Source organism: Nomia melanderi, chromosome 13, assembly GCF_051020985.1.
Source record: "Nomia melanderi isolate GNS246 chromosome 13, iyNomMela1, whole genome shotgun sequence".
Lineage (NCBI taxonomy): Eukaryota > Metazoa > Arthropoda > Insecta > Hymenoptera > Halictidae > Nomia > Nomia melanderi.
This window is the reverse complement of record NC_135011.1, coordinates 11972003-11991181: the sequence shown is the minus strand read 5'-3', so window position 1 is coordinate 11991181 and position 19179 is coordinate 11972003. Positions and strand designations below refer to the sequence as shown.

General features: G+C 33.1%; 1 protein-coding gene across 4 annotated transcripts in view; it reads right to left on the bottom strand.

Annotated features, from left to right (window-relative positions):
- The window catches only part of Sol1, a 1346934-nt gene that overhangs the window by 771256 nt on the left and 556499 nt on the right, over window positions 1-19179 (bottom strand). The gene's annotated exons all lie outside the window — the stretch shown is intronic.

The window sequence follows — 19179 nt, the reverse complement described above, 5'->3', positions numbered from 1 at the left end:
AAAAAACACTTCAGCCGATCTATTTATTTGTATATGTACTGTATTAAACTGTTTCAAGTTATTTTTATTGGTTGAATTATTCTTGTTTATTTTTAAAAAATGAAGAGTCATGAACAACCTAATGAAAATAACATTTGTAAAACATCTATTTTATATTGTTCGTTCTCCGAAATCATTTTAATTGCATATGAAATATTTCTGTATCGTTACTGCTTCAGTACATAATTCACTGGCCTGTTGTACGTGACATTTACTATATAAATTATTAATAATTCACTGCGCTGGACTAAACACGCTTAAGTATGCTGTTTATCATTTTGAAACCCACTTATAAACACAAAATTACGATGGTGCAAAATCTTACTGTGGCGAAAAGTGGCACTGTAATAAAACAAAAGGGGGGATAATACATATATATCGTTGTGTGTGTTTAAGGTAGAATATGTTTGTACTTTCTGAAGTTGCCTTTCATTAAGTTAGCAGCACGAAGTTACAAAGGAGCTAAGTCTTTATATATTACGTTCATGGATTTAACAACTCTACATTCTTATATATTATATGTGGATTACTTGCAAAGACTACTTTATTAACTTAATAAAATAAGATTACATAATCTAATTCATTTTCTAGCTATCTGTTATTAAGAAAATCCTACAGTGAAATTCCTTCTCTAGTCATCGATATCTGGTAACTATATTAACCCTCTATAGGCTCGTGTGACTTTGAAGTCACACATCAATATACCTGGTTAAATTGATTTATTTAATTTTTTATTGCAAAATGACGAATGACATTAAATAATTAATTAACTTAAACTTTTGTACACACAGGCATTTACGTTCAACGTCATTGTAACTTCAAAGTTACAAAATATATTCGTTTCAATAAAATTATTAAAACTACTGAATACATTGTTGCTTTGTGTTTATATGTTGATATTTATTAATTTCATAGTGCATAAATTTTATTATAATCACGAAACAAAATTCGGCCCATAGAGGGTTAATGTCTCTGTTATTATGCATACTTAGAATTAGTATGATGAAATCAAAATACAGTGTTTAACACGTTGAATGCCATGAGGGTCAGCGGTGACCCCCAACCGAATCGAATTACTATAGTTCACTCAATTAAACGATGATTATTTGAAAAAATTTCTATATTCTAAATAATGCTACCTAATGCGATGACATTCAGCTATTATAGATGAACGTGCGATAATAATAATGCAATTCAAATGATTTAATATTTTATTTCTTCCATTTCGTGTATTTTGCTCTATGAAATCGTATGGTATTCAACGTATTAATTGTCACGCATGAAATTCATGAAAAATGAACACATTAAAGGGAATATAAACATTATTAACTTAAAATCTCACCTATATAAGTCTGCCAAGTAATAATGAATAAATACATACAAATTTCTGTCTGTATTCCGTAATTTATACTCTTCTATCAGGTTCTTTAATGAAAAACTATAATAAAATAAATAAATCTCATTTCTGTATTACTAAATAGTCACTAATGACTTCAAATTTACAGCGACTTTCATAGATAATAACATAAAAATAGTATACAATAAACGTGTAATACTATAAACATTATACTGCTTCTATAGAGCTATTGTTATAAATTCAATTTATGAATTTGTTCAATACTAATTTGATGTTCAGTGCGAATTAGATTCTAGTGTGTTATGTTTTTATTATATGGGGATACGATCTGATATTCTGTTAAACGTTAACGTGTGGGTCATCCCATAAATAGTGTGGATTTTTAGAGTCCTTTTATTTTTATAAATAAAGATAAACAAAATTTTGATTATAGTAATTATAATGTATAGATAGACAATTTATAAGTAATGAAGGAGAATATGTTTTAGATTAAAAACAGTTTAGGTTATCTGTATTTTTAAAAATAAAAGAAATATAAAAACCACATTATTTTTTAGATGACCCAGTATTTCTTAAATAAATTCTGTTCACGTATAATACCTCGATTAACACTAAAACTATCGAGCAGTTAAATTGAGTTTTTGAAATTTCTCTATAGAAACTGCAAAAGTACATCTGTTGAGACTCGGATTGTTTTACGTTTCGTTGGCGCAGTGCTGAATCAATTTCTTTAATAATTTCTCCGAGAAACACTTGTTATCTTTTGAATAATTGCAGAAAGAAGACGCCAGGAACGGGACATTTAACCCATCTGGTAATTTTAATGTTAAACAATCCGACAACTGTAAACTCTAAAACACATGTACCAAGCAGTAAAACGATGAAATTTTTAAGAAGTTGATTAGTTGTAAGATTGTCTCTCATCAGACCCGTATTCGACGTGCCGAGCACGGAAATTAGAGATCATTCGCATTTTCGGGTTGTCTGAAAGCGCGGGGAACCGCGATTACGTGGATCGTAGAATGTGCTAACCTCGGCTCCCTGAAACTTTCGAAAGAGCCAGGAGCATTGTTTGGGACCGCGAAGGGGAGAATCGGAACGACGAGTTTCGCGGAAGTTGAAACGTTCGTTCGCGCGGCGTTACTCACGGAGAACATTTAAATGTCCCTCTTCCCATTCTCGTTAAGAGGAACGAATCGTTTAAGACGGTAAAAAGGGCACTCACGGATCTCCTGTAAACGAGATACCGCATTGACCGCTCCATCCGGAAAGGAACCACCACGCCATGAATCTTTTACGATTTCGCAGTGCAGCCGCAACATCCCCGGAAATACACCTATCTCCTATATCTCTGATTGCACATAAATGAACAAACTACTGCGTTTCTGATTGAATTAACACTAAACGTATCGAAACTTTATATGTGCCGATAAGTATGAAAGTGGTTGAAGTCATATATTCGTCGTTTCGAAATAGTTAAAGGTTTGCGTTTGAATAAATTAGAAAATATATTTATACTATTTTGAAGCTTGAAATGAGCATTTTTAAAATTAACTGAATATCTTAAAACTGACTGTTTGACAGCGTGGATCAAAAGTAACAGCACACGTCGAGATGTACATAATTTTCATTTACTTAATATTAAAATTAAATTGTTCTTTTATAAATATTTTCGGAATGCCTTTATTAACATTAACGAATATTATTAACATAAATATAATTATTAACCTTGCAGTGGTACAAAATAATAGTACATTTAAATAAAAACCTGAAATATGAACGAATTATTGAATGATATTTAATGTTTATTGTTTTGTATATTTTTAATAATTTTTCATTAACAACGCAAGTGTACGCTCAATTTTGGGAGTAATTGTACATATGTAGCAGTGCATTCTTCAGTGGGTTGCAGATCTTTATTCAAATTCATATTTTTAAGAATGTAATTAAATACCTTTAATATTTAAATAAAGACAACTATTAATGGCGCTTCATTTTAACATGAGATTTGAATCAAATCGTAAAATAATATTCCGAAATTTAATGTCCCCAATAAATGTTTGGTGCCAAATGTTGGTTAGCAGCAACTATTACTACTACTTTATTTAAAGAAAAAAACAAAAGGATATTATTATTTTCCAAACATTTCACTTTTTAATTACTATACTTGTATTATAATGACTTTATGGTACCTTATTTATTATCCTACATTTACTACTATGTACTTATTTTTACGTATATATGGGATTTCTTATGTTTAATCATTTTTTCCTTATGATTCTTTATTGTCATTCTTTTTCGGAATCTTTCCTTGTAATTTTTCAAACTAGATGATATTGATTAAAAAATATATATAAAATATCAGTTGGCATTACATTAGAAAAAAACAAGAACACGTGTGAAGTGATACATGCTTTGAATAAATAGAAGTATTCTTTTGAAAATAAACTATTTTCGTTTCAACATACGAAACCAATAATTTTACACGGCGTAATTTAACAAGAACTGAACTATGTGAAATTTCATCGAAATATAAACAATGCATGAACAGTAAATATTTAATAATGTCTACAAATTGGTCAATTGCTATCAATTTTCTTGGTGATGTAGCACTGAAGAAAACTGTTGAAGAATGTATTTCGTGACCAACGAATCGTTTTACCAGATCTAACATAAACAATTGCTGGCTTAAATCAATTGCCATTAGTCGAGGAGTCAGACGAGACCCTTGAGAACATGAATCGAAATAGATCCAGGCAGGGATGCCAGAGGGTAGAATTGAATGCGTACTGGTTCGTGCGCACTATTACACAGGTATTTCAATGGCAGGTCTCGCTGATGGGTTCTTATAACCCATTTAGCTTCGAAATGACCAAGAGGAAGATTGATTGTACTGATTGCCAGAAAAGCGGAATGAACATCATAGTCCCCTAGGATTGATTATAAGGAAACTGAATGTTGTTTATGTGACAGAAATGTTTCCTACTGATAATAATGGATGTTACATCTAAAGTCAATTCATAAGTGCAAAAAAAGGTGTACAAATATATAAATGGACTTGCAATGTGCAATATGTTATTATTTGGAATTCGATCGTTAAATTAAATATAGACATTGATAACAATATGGCACATAACAAAACATTGGTTTTATTGTATTATTTGAAAAATGTGTTAAATATTACTTTTCTATTACCAATCGTTAATTTCTAGAGTAAATATAGACATACAATAAGAATCAGAATTTTTTCTTTTTATAAATAAATTATTATAGTTAAGACATAAATCATGGGATTAACCCAAACATCGGGAAAATGCCTGTATTTACCCAAATAGTAGTAATATTGTTGTATACATTTTTTATTTTCCAAGCAAAAATTGAAGAAGAAACAGGCCGCAACCTGTTATGGCTTTGAATCTTTAACAATTGGCTCCGAACGAGGTGTAACTAATATAAAAAGATTCGCCGCACTTTGAGACGCTTTTCCATAAGTGTCCGAGGATTGCAAAGCAATGTCGTTTTGGCGCGCGCCGCAGGAATGCGTCACGAGTTCGGGAAGTAAAGCGCCAGGCCACGATACGAAAGACCGTGACACCGAGAAACGTGGGGCGGTCTCGTTTCACCTGCGAGACGTTGAGGTTTCCAGCCGGTCTCGCGTGATGCCGGCGGCCGCATCGTTAAAACGAATGCGAAGATTATGCGAAAATGTGACACGTTACCGCTCGGTATCCTACCGGTCGTTCAGGAGTCGCAGTTGAACACGTCCGAGGGAACGGTAGCGTTTCAAACTTGATTCCGGCCGGCAACTTTCTCAACTCTTGAACCGTGTACGACCCTTTTGAGACGTGGCCCTGTTTTTCTTTCCGTTCTTTTCTGACGTTCTATTCTTCCCCCGGTTCATTTCTTTGGGAATTCGTACGTTTTGCCCCAACTTTCTCTCGTTTCACTCTTTCCGCACGACGTCCGACCAAAGGAAACGAGACCGATTTTAGAACTTCTTTCATTTGCAAAATTTATCCAGTCCGGTATTATCACGTTCAACAACGTCGTCGTCTGATTTCGTTCCATGAAGCAATTGTGTAAATTCTATTCCATTTGGACAACTTTCGGGGGTCTCAGACGATTCCATCTCGCGAATTGATGTTTAATAATAAAATGGAAGTGAGCTGAATCTGGCGAATACGGCGTTAGATAACTATCACTTTGAATGATGACATGAGTAAAGTAGAACAACTTATTCAGTACAGATAACCTGTAAAAAATATTATTTACTTAAATGAGTAATAATAGCATATAAACATACGTCATTTGTCAGCGATTTTAAAGTATATGAGAAATATAAACGAATGAAAAATTCAACTGAATATTTGAATGCGATTCTTAATAAACGCTATTATTTTAAAGTAACGTGCGTTGAAGGTAAGTTGGTACTCGGACGGTAGAAAGGCAAAAATTTTTCGCCATGTGTTTTGTTTATGGTGTTGATTAATTATATTCATACTGTTCAGAACGCCCTATAACAGAAGTTGTTCACCTGAATCAAGCATAACCAGTAGATATCTGTACTGTGACGGTCAGAAACTGTAAAAATGTCGAGAATCTGAGTTCGAAATTTTGTAAAAACATTCCTAGAAAAATGAGCTATAAGATGTAGTAAAAATAGTTTAATTTCTTTGGTTAAAAAATGGTTTAATTTTAATTAAATCATTTTTGGCTTCTAATGTTTTTTTTCTAATTAGAACCCCAAAAAAGATATCGTTCATTACATGTATATGAATCGCTGTTTGTATTACACATTTATTGCATTCATTTTAAACAAAAGTAACAAATGACTACTAATTTTAAACAAAAATAACAAATCACCAGGATAAAGATAAAAAGTAAGTTAATAAAACAATTAAAAATAAAAACGTGTAACAAATTATTTATTTCGTATTTCAAATGATAATACGTAATAACAAATATTTCGAACATAATCAATAAATATATCACGATCTACATATTAAAATACGGGCAATGAGAATAAAAGGAAACACCGTCAACGATAAACATTATTAAATAATTGTGATTTTCAAACAATAATTTCACGTATCATATAAACAATATATTTACCTGAGAAATAAAACAAGTTTAAATTCCAAATAAACTAACAAATATTTAAACACCATTTCGACGATATCCAATCTCGTTCGCGAATCTCTGATGCTATTCCACATTGTCTTCAGAAATTCTCGACAAAATTGTACGCTTTTAGACATGCAATCAGCAATGCGAGTTTCTCGATTAGAATTCAGAAGAACGTGCACGTAATTGCAATGGCTTTATTTAGAATTAACAGCTGTTTCACAGAGTCGCAAAATTGTAACTCGCCGCAATATTGCAAAGTTGAAGAAGTCTTGAGTCAAAGTATTTATAATTTACTTCGTACTGTTTGCTGTTTAGCTCCCAACAGAGCGTGCTTCACTTTTTGCGTCGGACCTCGCACTTTTTACATGTTTTTCCGCCACTTTAACTTTCGTTCTCGTTTTTTTTTTGGTTGCTATAATTCGTCTTTCCGCGCGTCACGTTCCTTTCCGCGTCTGTATCTTTCCCGCTTTCATGCTCGCTCTTATTTTCTTCGAAAATGTCCCAGGATGTGACGCGAAATTTTATGCATCGACACTCCGGCATGCGCGACACCTCCGGCATCGCGGCGGCCTGTAAAATATTCAGATGAGATCTGTCGGTCCTCGACCCCTTCCTAACATTGCCTCCTGAATTTCATGTACCGTATAATACCAGCGAGTTACAGGCATGCGATTTCGCGACAACGAGATTTCATTCTCGTTTAACTGTAATCGCGTTCAAAGCCCAGCTTTCCCTTGCAGTTTCACGTGTTGCTAACTGTTTACATTCGCAGAGAGTAAAATGAACGATTCGGATAATAAGACAAGTATAACAAGGGATCTTAGACAACGATCATTTAGATGTTTTGCGTTTTTTATAATGTTTCGTTAAAAAAATATTCAACAAATACTCTATATATCTGCAATCGTTTAATTTCAAAGGATGAACTTAATTCTCTAGATTAAAAAATGAAAAAGCAAGTTTCATTAATTATGTTGGAATTATTGTTGATGTAAACTGTCTTAAGGGACAATACCCTCTTGCTAAAACATTTTACAATGTTTGACGATTTAATCACTGAACTATTGGTCGCCGGTGCAAAATTAGAAGACATGGACAAGGTATAGCATTTATTGCTGAAGCTACCCATGTGTTATGACAGAGTGATCACTGCTTTCGATACCCTATCCAAGAATAATCTGACACTAGCCTTCTTCGAAATTTGTTTACTAGACCATGAAAAAAAATTAAGAAGTGGAAGTAATGACATAAGCAAAAAGATATTGCACACGATGAACCCGGGGCAGAATAAAGAAACCTTCGACAGACGGAAAATGTTAAGAATCTTTAATACAAAAAGAAGCAATGAACTTGAAGCAAGCAAAAAAAACATATACAATAAAATGCCATCACTGTGGTAGAAAAGGTCACATGAAGAATGGTTGCTACTAGTTTAAAAGAGGACTCCGTTAACAAAGCAGTGAGACGAAGAGTTCTCCACAAATCATACAAGCACCTCAGCCGTCGATGGGAAACACCTATAGCCTGGCTTTTATGGTTGGAAACCACAGCTATCCACAGGCAGGCGAGAAAGAATTGATCTTTATCTTGGACTCAGGCGCCTCTGACCACATTATTAACAGGGAAAATATTGCATCAAACGTTGTTGAACGAAATCCTTCAATTAAAATATTAATTGCAAAAGATGTGGAACACATAATAACAACGAAAAGAAGAGACGTACACACTACAATAAATCAGGGAGTTGCTGGCGTTATAGAAAACGTTTTGTAGAGTCCAAATGTACCATATAATTTACTGTCTGTAGTAAAGATGTAGGATGCCGGACTGGCCGTGATATTGGGGAAGGACTGAGTAAAAATAAGAAGGTAAGGTAAAGAGATTATGAATGATAAGAATGCAAAAAATTTAGGTGCAGCGGATTTTACAATTAATACGCATTTTTCTTAGTTAACTAATAATACATCAACTAACTACACCTAACCCTCGATTTACGTGAGAATCTGTTCCACGTGGATTCGTTTTACGCGAACGAAAATCGTGTAAATAGAGCCTGTCGGTACAAGAGAAAACAAAATATTGAAGAGAAAAGCTGGTATAAGTTTTAGAAATACGTATTTATTTCATATAACTTAACAAAAGAAACAATAATAATGACATTTTAGAAAACAAAAGTATATTTTATTCGCTGTTACTAAATTCAGATTGCGTAAAAACTACCACGTAAATAGTGTTCCAATTTACCGAGTAAAAAAGAAGCTCGCGTGAAAAAAGTCCGTGTAAATCGAGGGTCAGGTGTACAATATGTGGCATCAAAGATTGTACCACATTGATAAGTAGAAATTTTTAAAATTAAAAAATAATATGATTAGCCATATAGAACAAATTTATAAAATAGTTACTAATAATGAATTATGTGAAGATTGTATAAATGTCAAGTAAGCACAGTTGCCATTTAATAAGATCAGTGATGGGAGTTTTGTAAACTGACTGTTATTTATAATACACACAGACGTACGTAGACGAATTACACTAACAGTAAATGATAAAAACTATTTTGTTCTGTTCGTTGACTAATATACACACTATTCTGTGACATATTTTATTTCATACGAACCAGATATCCTCGATGTATTTCAGGATTATGTTACAAGGTGTCAGGTTCACTTTAATTTTCCATTAGTAAATTTATATTGTGACAATGGAAGGGAGTATTTGTCAAATAAGATGGAGGAATACTGTGTCCAAAAGTGTATTACGCGTCATTTAACTGTTCCACAACCCCCACAGTTAGACTAATAGGAAAAGATTGTTCAATGATCTCTAGTGCCACTTTGGGCAAAGTGTTCTGGGGTGAGACAGTTTTAACTGCAACATATTTAGTAAATATTACACCAAATGGAGGTCTGAAAAAGGAGAAAACACCATACGAATTGTGGCATAATAAAAACCACAAGTAATTTATTTAAAGTAAAATTACAAGGCATAATAACAAAATAACCCCTGATCAGAGCTCCTTTGTATTAGTAGGATTTTAAACAAATTCAACACGAGTGATAACCGTAGTTATTCTTCCGTAGCAAAGAAAAGCAGAAACAATTATTCATTATTTGGCGCTACAATCCTTGCATTACATTAGTATCAATATTCTCACGTTATTAAACATTTTCATTGGACATCAGTTATTTTGCATGTTACGATTGTTTTCAAGTAATTCAGAATCGTCAATTGTAAGTGGCTGACAGGGCGCTTAACATGTTAATAAAGCAATGGAAAATGCCAATGATAAGGTGACATTAATGTCCTATAATGACAAAAACGAGAAAACCTTTTGACCAACTCAATAACTGCTGTATTTGAACCAAACATCTCAGCATTTATGATCTAGTTTATGTCTCGTAAGATTAATGTCAAGACAAATTGGTATCTTGATTGCCTGGAAGTTGCCAAAAACTACCTCTATGATAAAACTTAAAAACATTTGTAAAAAACTTCTGTAAAAACATTTACAAAGTATTAATCTTTCTCCTAAAATATTAATAGTAATCAAAACTTAGTTTTGAAATTTAATATTTATAATAAATTTGAATTAAGCATTATTACTGCTTAAAGAAATCTTAATTGCTTTTCAAAATACTCTACATATTATTTGAATTTTTTGACTGTACCTTCTGTGAATATAAGCCTCATTTAATGTTTTTGATCTAGAGAAACAAAATTTAAATGGAAAACAGTTTTATTAATATATTCTACATAGCTGTTTTGATAATCAAAGAACATATAATGTGTATTAAGAATATATAGTTAGAATGTTTTAAAAATTAGAAAAACCAAAAAAATGAAATACGTGAACGTTCACAGAAAAGAGTAGAAACACTTTTCAGTGTCTCGGTCCCTTGTTCGACAATTTTCCTCTGTTTGCGCATTTTTCACATGTTCGCTTTGACATTTGTTTTGTACGAATGAAAATTCTTTTTGGACCTCTGCCTTCAACGAAAACATGCAAGTTCAGGGAAAAATTTTTGTCCGTTTTCAATGTCCGACATCACGTTCCACGTTCATTCTGTCGTCGCAGTTTTCGATAGTCTTGTCGGGGCGGAGAATGGAAAAGCTGAAAATGTAGGTGGAACAGAAATTTTCGTCGTAGAGGTGTTTTCACCTCCCTTCGCCCGAAGTGATCAACGGTTATGATTCCAAGTGCCTTTTGCCTGTCGCTATCACGCCGAATTTTGTCTTTCCAAAAAGCAGGTATGCCGTCGAGTAGAAACAGAGAGTAGATAATAAAACAAAACCATTTGAAATAATAATAATTATTTGCTTATATACTCACTGTCTGAAGTTCAAAACTACAAACATATTAATTTAATAGAAATACTTTCAACGCGATTGCACTCTCGCGTAGCATGAAATTATTTAAAATTCTGTATTTGTCCAACTCATATTTTGTGCAATTCACAAACGTTAATGCCAAACAAAGAGTACATCTATGGAATTTATATCTGACGGACACTTTGTCTTTATTTCTCAGGATCACAGCGAAGCGATAAAAGATATCGATAATCTTTTCGAGCATTACACTCAGTTTCTTTTGGTTCTCCGACAATCACACCGTTTTCCACGTGACTTGATTTTCAAGCGCGCAGTTTTCCATCCGATTCGCATTACACGGAATATCCGTTGTTGTTACAACTTCAATCAAAACTGTGCGCTTCGGATAATAGTTACAGTTATTTCGCTTTGTCGTTCGGATTATTAATCGAATCGCTGCAACCAGGAACAAATTAAATTTTTTTTCAAGTGAATTTCACTGCATTTGCAGATACCGGCATTTCAACTGTTCGTGTAACCGTAAATTAAATATATTTGTAAAACGCCAACACTTTTTGCGAAATTCAATATACGTTTTTGATAAAAATAAAGTTTCCTGGCGCATAAACAATATTCTGCAGTATTTCGATGGAACAGAAAGATTTATGTGCTGAAATTCAACTGTAGTCGAATTGTTGGAAGGAAATTGCAAACCACTTGCTAATATACCTAATGAATATATGCGTAACTACTTATTTTTCATAAAACCATGCGATTCTAATATCAAAACTTTCAAATGTCATTTTGGACTTTCATTTCAATTTAAGTTTGAGGTACACAGATGAAAGTAACACTGAAGGCAGTGAAAAAAATAGAATTAATGTTATGCCATAAAAGTCGTTGTATGTTCATGAAATGACAGTAGAAAAAGATATTTGTGTTACAGTGAGATTCGAAGCTTGCAAATATTGAACGTTGTTGAAGTGGTTTATATAGTGAAAATACGATATTAAAAAATTGAAGCATAAAATATTTGTAGTATAAAGATTTCAGATGCAGTGTGCACTTGTAAAATTATGTTTTCACAGTTTTTTATGATATATTATACGTACTCCTCTATTACTATACTTTGAAATGTTGCAACCATTTACTTCAATGTACAATTATAAAGTAATAATAAAATTTGTACGCAGTGATAAAAATATAAAATTCATGAATGTCGAATACAGGTAAAAAACATTTGTTGAAAAATATTTGTTTCAACGGTCAGCAAATTTTTAAACCAGAGTATTTAACTCATTTTGTTACGCAACAATGGAACCATGAAAAATAGACTTTATATGGCATTTAATAGTTATTTAAACAATTTTTCATTTTTATTGTCATAGTATTATAGTTCAAGAACATAAAACATTCATATCAAATGGCAATAATTAAGGAAGCTTAAATTTCTCTGATCAATGATTAAAAGACCAATTGAAAAATTAATTTTCAATACAAAGTACATTTAATTGTGGTAAATGTCCTGACATACGTCTATAACAAAATTTCTGCCATGATCCGTAACAGGAAGGTTCAAATTTAAAACACTTGTTGCGTTCAACGAAAATCTTGGAAAGACACCATTACTTTTAAAAGGTCAATCGTCATTCCACATCATATTCCGATATTTTAAGCAACTATCTTTTTATTTGTTTATAGTCCTTCATAACTCACTACAGTGAATTAATAAAAAATCATGTAAAATTTTCATTCTGCTTTCGTATGTTAAACACTTACTTAACATCGTAGATATGCATCACTTTTAAACTTTAACGAAAGCAACATCAAATTATAATAAAGTACAGCACCATTCAGCACAGTAGTCTACCTATCGCACTTTCATAGTTCGAAATTAACAATCTTTGCACCTGATCTTCAAACCGCAATAATCAGATGACTTCAAACTAAAGACAGGTAAAACGCTCTCGACACAGTAATACAAATATCCAATATCACGGATAACATTTGTAATCTAATCCATGCGTGTTAGCAAATGGAGCGAAAAGACCAGCAATTTCTTCTGTATCGATTTGCTTCCAATCGAATTTCGAATTCGACCTATTCGCTATGTAGAGATATTTCTAACGAAAAATAACGAATTAAAAATCAGCTGATCACGAGCAATTTTTAACGACTCAGGTAACTAACCGTGCAAGCATCGAGTACTATCCTGGTGCTATTTCACAGGCAGTTGTTCGCAGTCTCCGTCACAATGAGTTAACTAGAATTCCGAACGCTGTGGGACAAGGGAGTCGGGACAGGGCATCAAAGCTCGGATTGGATACGATAACTGAAATTTTTATCGATTGGAAATTTCACAGTTGTCGTGTTCTGACTTGTATCGTTCCTGGAAAAAGCATCCGCCCGTAATGAAAGTTTTCAAACTGTGAATCGCTGAGCGCGCGGAACAATGGTAGCACTGTTGGGATGACTGTCACGATAAACTCAAGGCAAGGGGATTTCGCAACAATCCCCGAATTCGTAACGGTCCTCGGGGTGCCTGTCGATGCTGATTGCTTGGTGAAGACGATCAACACTAGGATTTTATGGTATTCAGTATTTTATGGCAACACTAACAAGAAGTATATTATTTTACAACTAATTCTAGGTATTGTATGGTAGTTGTTGCATTCTATCCTACTAAACACCCTATATATTCATAATAACTATTATTATTAGTATAATTACTATTATTGATATCACACCCATCATGACATCGTATCATACCTACGTCCATCAGACAAATATTTCCTTTGAAAGTGGAATAAGTCCATTTGTAGCTAAAAGTTCGTTTATTTTTAACAGTTTTATTAATTATTATTAATCGATTAAGGTAATGTTTATAAAACCATAAACTTATCCAATTGTGCGTAATAATAATAAAATTAATAAAATTGTTAATATTTTATTAATTATTACGCATAATTGAATAAGTTTATGGTTTTATAAACATTACCTGAATCGATTAATGTTTTCCAATATTTTCAAGTTGATTCAAACGCAAACCCTTAACTCTTTCCGGTACGATTTAATGATAGAAGGATTTTATGTTTATGAAAGAAAATAACGTGTTTCATTTTATGATTCATACATTTTATTAATTAAAGGTAGTCTAGCAAGGTACTACTAAATATTACGCCAATTTATTCTCAATTAGGAGCTGTATAAATTTTCTGCACATATACACGTGTCACCTATAACTTTAGTTGCATGACGAGTGTAGCTCATCACTGTACAGTTTGTCACAAAAAACTAACGACGATCTATATTCGTAATTCTACCGCAAGAGATTAAATATCTCAGCGTATGGAAAATGGACTTATACCACTTTCAAAGAAAGTGGCTTATATGGCTTATATATCAACACCCTATCACCAAATGCAGATTACATTTCGTTTTATTCGCTAAAAAATGACATACGCAAAAGTCGCTGTAGTGACCTGTTGTTCAGAGGAACGATATCCGTGAAAATCATTACAGTGGCGCGTAGTAGCTAAAGAATCAAGTATGGGAAACAGACAGTACGAAATAGTCCAATTTTACAAATTTTCGTGTCGTTGTTATGCAAATTGACCATATTCGCGAAATTTGTTGCACAACTTAAACACGCTGCTTCGCAGTTTCTGAATTCGGTCGGCTCATTATTTTCCCCTAGTTACATCGTCGCCGAGCTTTCACTTTCTTGAGTGAATGAGTCTTGCAGCCGCTTCTTCACCGCCCTTGGAACACTATGAACATATGGTAATGCCCGGTGCCCATGAATATGCATGCCAGTTACTTAATTGTGTCGTGTCATTTAATCGGGAAACAAGGATTGCTGAGACTTTACTAAATTTTTAACAGCCGGCGCTTTTAAATTAAGCAATAAAAATTCAAGGGGTCACATGCTATTACAGCTTAACGGCTACTGTAACAAAAATTTTATTTCCCCGCAAAAATTAAATTTAAGAGGGCACTATCTTCTGATACTATTAGCAGGGTGAAAATTGTGCCCTCCTCCACATAGCAATGTAAGCAACAACGCTTGGTACATGCTATATTTTTCGACCAGAGACTGATTTGAATATCATTCCCTTTAACCTGTATGCAGTATGTAAGTACGTACCTAGATATTGATTCCATTCACAGATAACTCGTTTATCTTCACACATTTCTAAATGTATTCATATGAAATTATACGAATTTCCATAGTTCCACTAAAAATCTGACATACTTTTTACTTTGTATTATTTAGTGTTTCTTATAGAAGTAGATGTGAACATAACATAAAACAAAGTAAAAATATTACAAAAATATTAACTCTATAAATCCTAATACAGTGACTTTATAAACTAAATCAATAGTTTAAATCAAACGTTTTTCAAGCATTTTTTGAAATTGCAAATTCAAATAACTACGCATATCATTTTAAACGTGACATATAACAAAATATTGAGGACGACAACTTCAATCATTTTAGTTTCTAAAATATAGCATATATAGCGAACATTGGTTAACTGCAACATCGGGAACCTCTTCACAATTGCAATGTCGTCATCCTCTCCACATTCCCAACAGGTTCCTTCTAACACACCATAGCGTTCAACGACTGACCGCGGTTGAAGGATGTATATAACATGATTCGATTATTGTCGAACTCGACCTTTTCTATTCGCAGTTGTTTTCTACATCCGAAACTTCAATCGCTTATTACACAAGTAATTATGATCGTAATTCTATCGTGTTTGGTGTCATTTCAATCAGAAAAACATAAGAAACATGAGGGCGAAAGTTTCATTCATCAGAAGTAAAAAAAAAAAGTTTGATTTTTGAGTTATAGGTCTCAAGCTCATCGCGAGCCTTTAATATTGACAAACGCATCGACTTTCAGTCTTTCTTTTTCCTTCACTCGCGCTGTTCTTTTCTACGTCCGCCATGCTAAAATCTTCGTTTCTTGGGGAGGGATTCGATTGTATCCGTTGGCTGAGGAGTGTCGTTGGCGACTCCCTATGACAACGAAAAGCCAGGGAGGCAAGGGGACTCTGGCAGTCCCGATGTTTGGGTTGGCATTGTCTTCGGTGCATGGTCGGTTTGGGAGCCTGACAATAACACAGCGGAAGCGGGACTAAATGTGGCTGAATGCGATATAACGATACGGAACAAAGTTGGCGTTAATATAAAGGATGGCGTACAAATACCCTTCCACGTTTCATTTTATTACATACAACAGCAGTGCGTATAAATGTTCAAAAAACTACATAAATAGACAACATTTGTTTCGCGCGACCGGGGTGTACTTTTTCTTTTTCTCCGTTCAACATTTTTGATATTTATTTGCAATTTTTTTTCACTAAATACCCGTAAATATTTTCATGTATAGTAAAATTATTGCAGCTCGTTTCTTAAATTTCATGTTACTGAAACAAATTTGTCGAGAGTGGTCTCAAATTAGATGTCACGACCACCACGAGGTGATTCTATATCTGCGATTTGATGGAAAAGGAATGTAAAGAAATGACTACAAAATTTGACCTTGGAAAAAAGTGTTAAATTTGTTATCGATCTATCAAATTCTACTGAAAAGGAACCATTAGGCAGAAATGATTAGTTTAGTTACTTAGTGCCTTTTCCTGTTACACGATAACTTACCTGACTTGACGCCATAAGATTTAATCTTGCGCAAAAATGTGAACGACTTTGTTTATCGATCGATCCATCCATTCACGTCTGAGAACCAATTGCGTCACATTTTGTCATTTTGCACTGTAGCAGAACGCAGTCATTGCACTCACTACGTCGACTAATCGATATTCATATACCAGAGAAGGACATTGGATATTCGCGGTTCTTTACTCTCCCATGCAAAGTTCAATCGCAATTTTCAAATAAACAAATTTTATCTAATCCATGGATCCTTCCAGACTATTTACCTCTGCGACAGGTAGAATAAGATGCAGCAATAAGAAATTATAATTGTTTTTTCAAGGTCAAAATGAATTTTAACTTACATCAATTTTTACTAAATAGAAAGTGTAGAATAATGCTGTGGTGGTCGTTACATTTTATTTTAGAACACACTGTACAAGTTCATTCTACTTCTTACTGACAAAACTTAACTCATTGCGCTGCTATGTCGAGCGTGACTCGACATCAGTTTTATTCACAGGTGTGCCTTTTTGCCAAGATATTTTTAAAATAAATTATATTATTATGTTATTTTCAATATTATTAGTAAGAAGAATCATTTACACTGCTCTCTACAAACTATCTATTTTTTAAAATGCATTTCAAATAAAATATCGTAATAATACAGAGTTACCGAGGAAAAAATGCAAAAGAAATTGGAAATGCAAAGTATTGAATTCAAGATATAAACCAGAATACTTTTTATTTGTTTATAGCTATGTTGATTGTCATGAAATGTACAAAGCTTATTAATCATTCGTATTTGCTGAACGAGAAAAATAATTCAAGTGTTCTAGTCATCAAATAAATAACCAAAATTGTAAAACTAAAGAAGGCAAGTTAAATACTTAATATTTAATTCTACAGATATTAAATTTTCTATTCGACGTTGGATGTAGAATGTAGGAAATAAAATGAAAAATATTCATATATATATATATATAAAAAGAAATAACTGCGAACAAGATTGTCTTCGTATTCAGGTTATGAGCCTTCTATTCAGAGTTCCGAAATTACTTTTAAAGATAAATACCTAACTTCCGGTGTACGGGAAATACATACAACGGTAAAACGGAAGGATTTAATTCGACAGCGGTTGTACGGTGACCGAGAATCCGATAATAAAACGAGGACACAAATAGTTCCTCAATCTCTTTTGATCAACTTGTACACTTGAAAGTTCCGTTGTTCGGTGCTCAAACGATTCCCGAGATGAAGAGGAAAATGTCTTTAGTTTGTAACTGAGACGTAGTAGTTTAAATACCAACCAGAATGACGTTTGAAATACTTTAATGGCTAAAGTTGAACGGTACTTATACTATTATAATACCATGAGTTATTTGGTATTACGAAATATAAATAAATCTAGTAACCACGATGTTCTAATAATGTCGTTACTTTAAATGACAGTAGTGCACTTGATGACGTTTGAAAGATTATAAACAAAAAATTATAAGCTATTAATATTAAATAAAAAATATACATAATAAAAATCATTCTACGAACAGCCATGTGCAACGAACATTTTTGTGAAATGATAATTTTTATTACTCTCATCTTAATACGTAACTAATTATGGTATCTAACATATATATATACATAAGTAAAGTATTCTGCTATAAACAAAGCTTATGTTTTCAAAATTGCCATCCAACAATTCAACAGTATGCCCGACAATTCAATACAGATTCCCCTGTGTTGGTCATTCATACGCCATTTATTGATTAGTTTCTCTAGCAATTTATTCATTCATTTTCTCTCACCCAGAAGAGGCTGTTGTCCAAACAAAAGGGCACGACATTGTTTTTAATTACGTATTAGCAAACGATACCCCTTACTTATTCAGCTGAAATATTCTGGACAATAATCGAAAAAATAAAATTCTCTTCTGAAGCTTTATCAATGTCTATAGCGACAAAAGGTTTTGCCCCTTTATGTTCCTCTATTATCGGGAATAAAAGCAAACGCTTTCACTTGACCCAGATTCCCGGCGAACGTAGTGCGAGGATTTTTTTCTCATTCCGAGCGAAGAAAAAGCTTCGCAATTTTTTTTTCCTTCGAGCTCAAAGAAAATGAGGTAGACTCCATCAGAACGCTCTGAATACTGCGAGGAAGACGTGATGAAGGACTCACGATTTTAGCCTTTTAGAATAATAATGGCAACGATAATAGAAACTAACTCGTTTCCGATATCCATATCAATATGATGATGACTATGATTTTCTCTTATGCTGTTTCCTATATGACGGTTTGTTCAATTAAACGAGATAAGAGATCACTTCGCCACGACAAGATCTAAAACGCTGGGAAATCAATAACGTAATATCATGTAGGAATCTAAATTCACATTAACCAGTTGACTGCTTTCGATGAGTATACACGATTCATTCATTCAACGTTGAATTATTTATTTTTTTAGATAAACATGTCATTCTTCTTTGTTTTGCTTTAGTGTTTTATTAAAATATACAATAGGCGTATTTGGTCTGCGTTTGACTAGCGTACAGTTCATCAATTCGATTTTATTGTGAACACAATGAGAGATCTTTTACACTAAATTCCACAGTTAATAGGTTAAATATCGAACACACATTAATCACAATAAATTTGGATTTCAAATTTCTAACACTATACATAGTGTA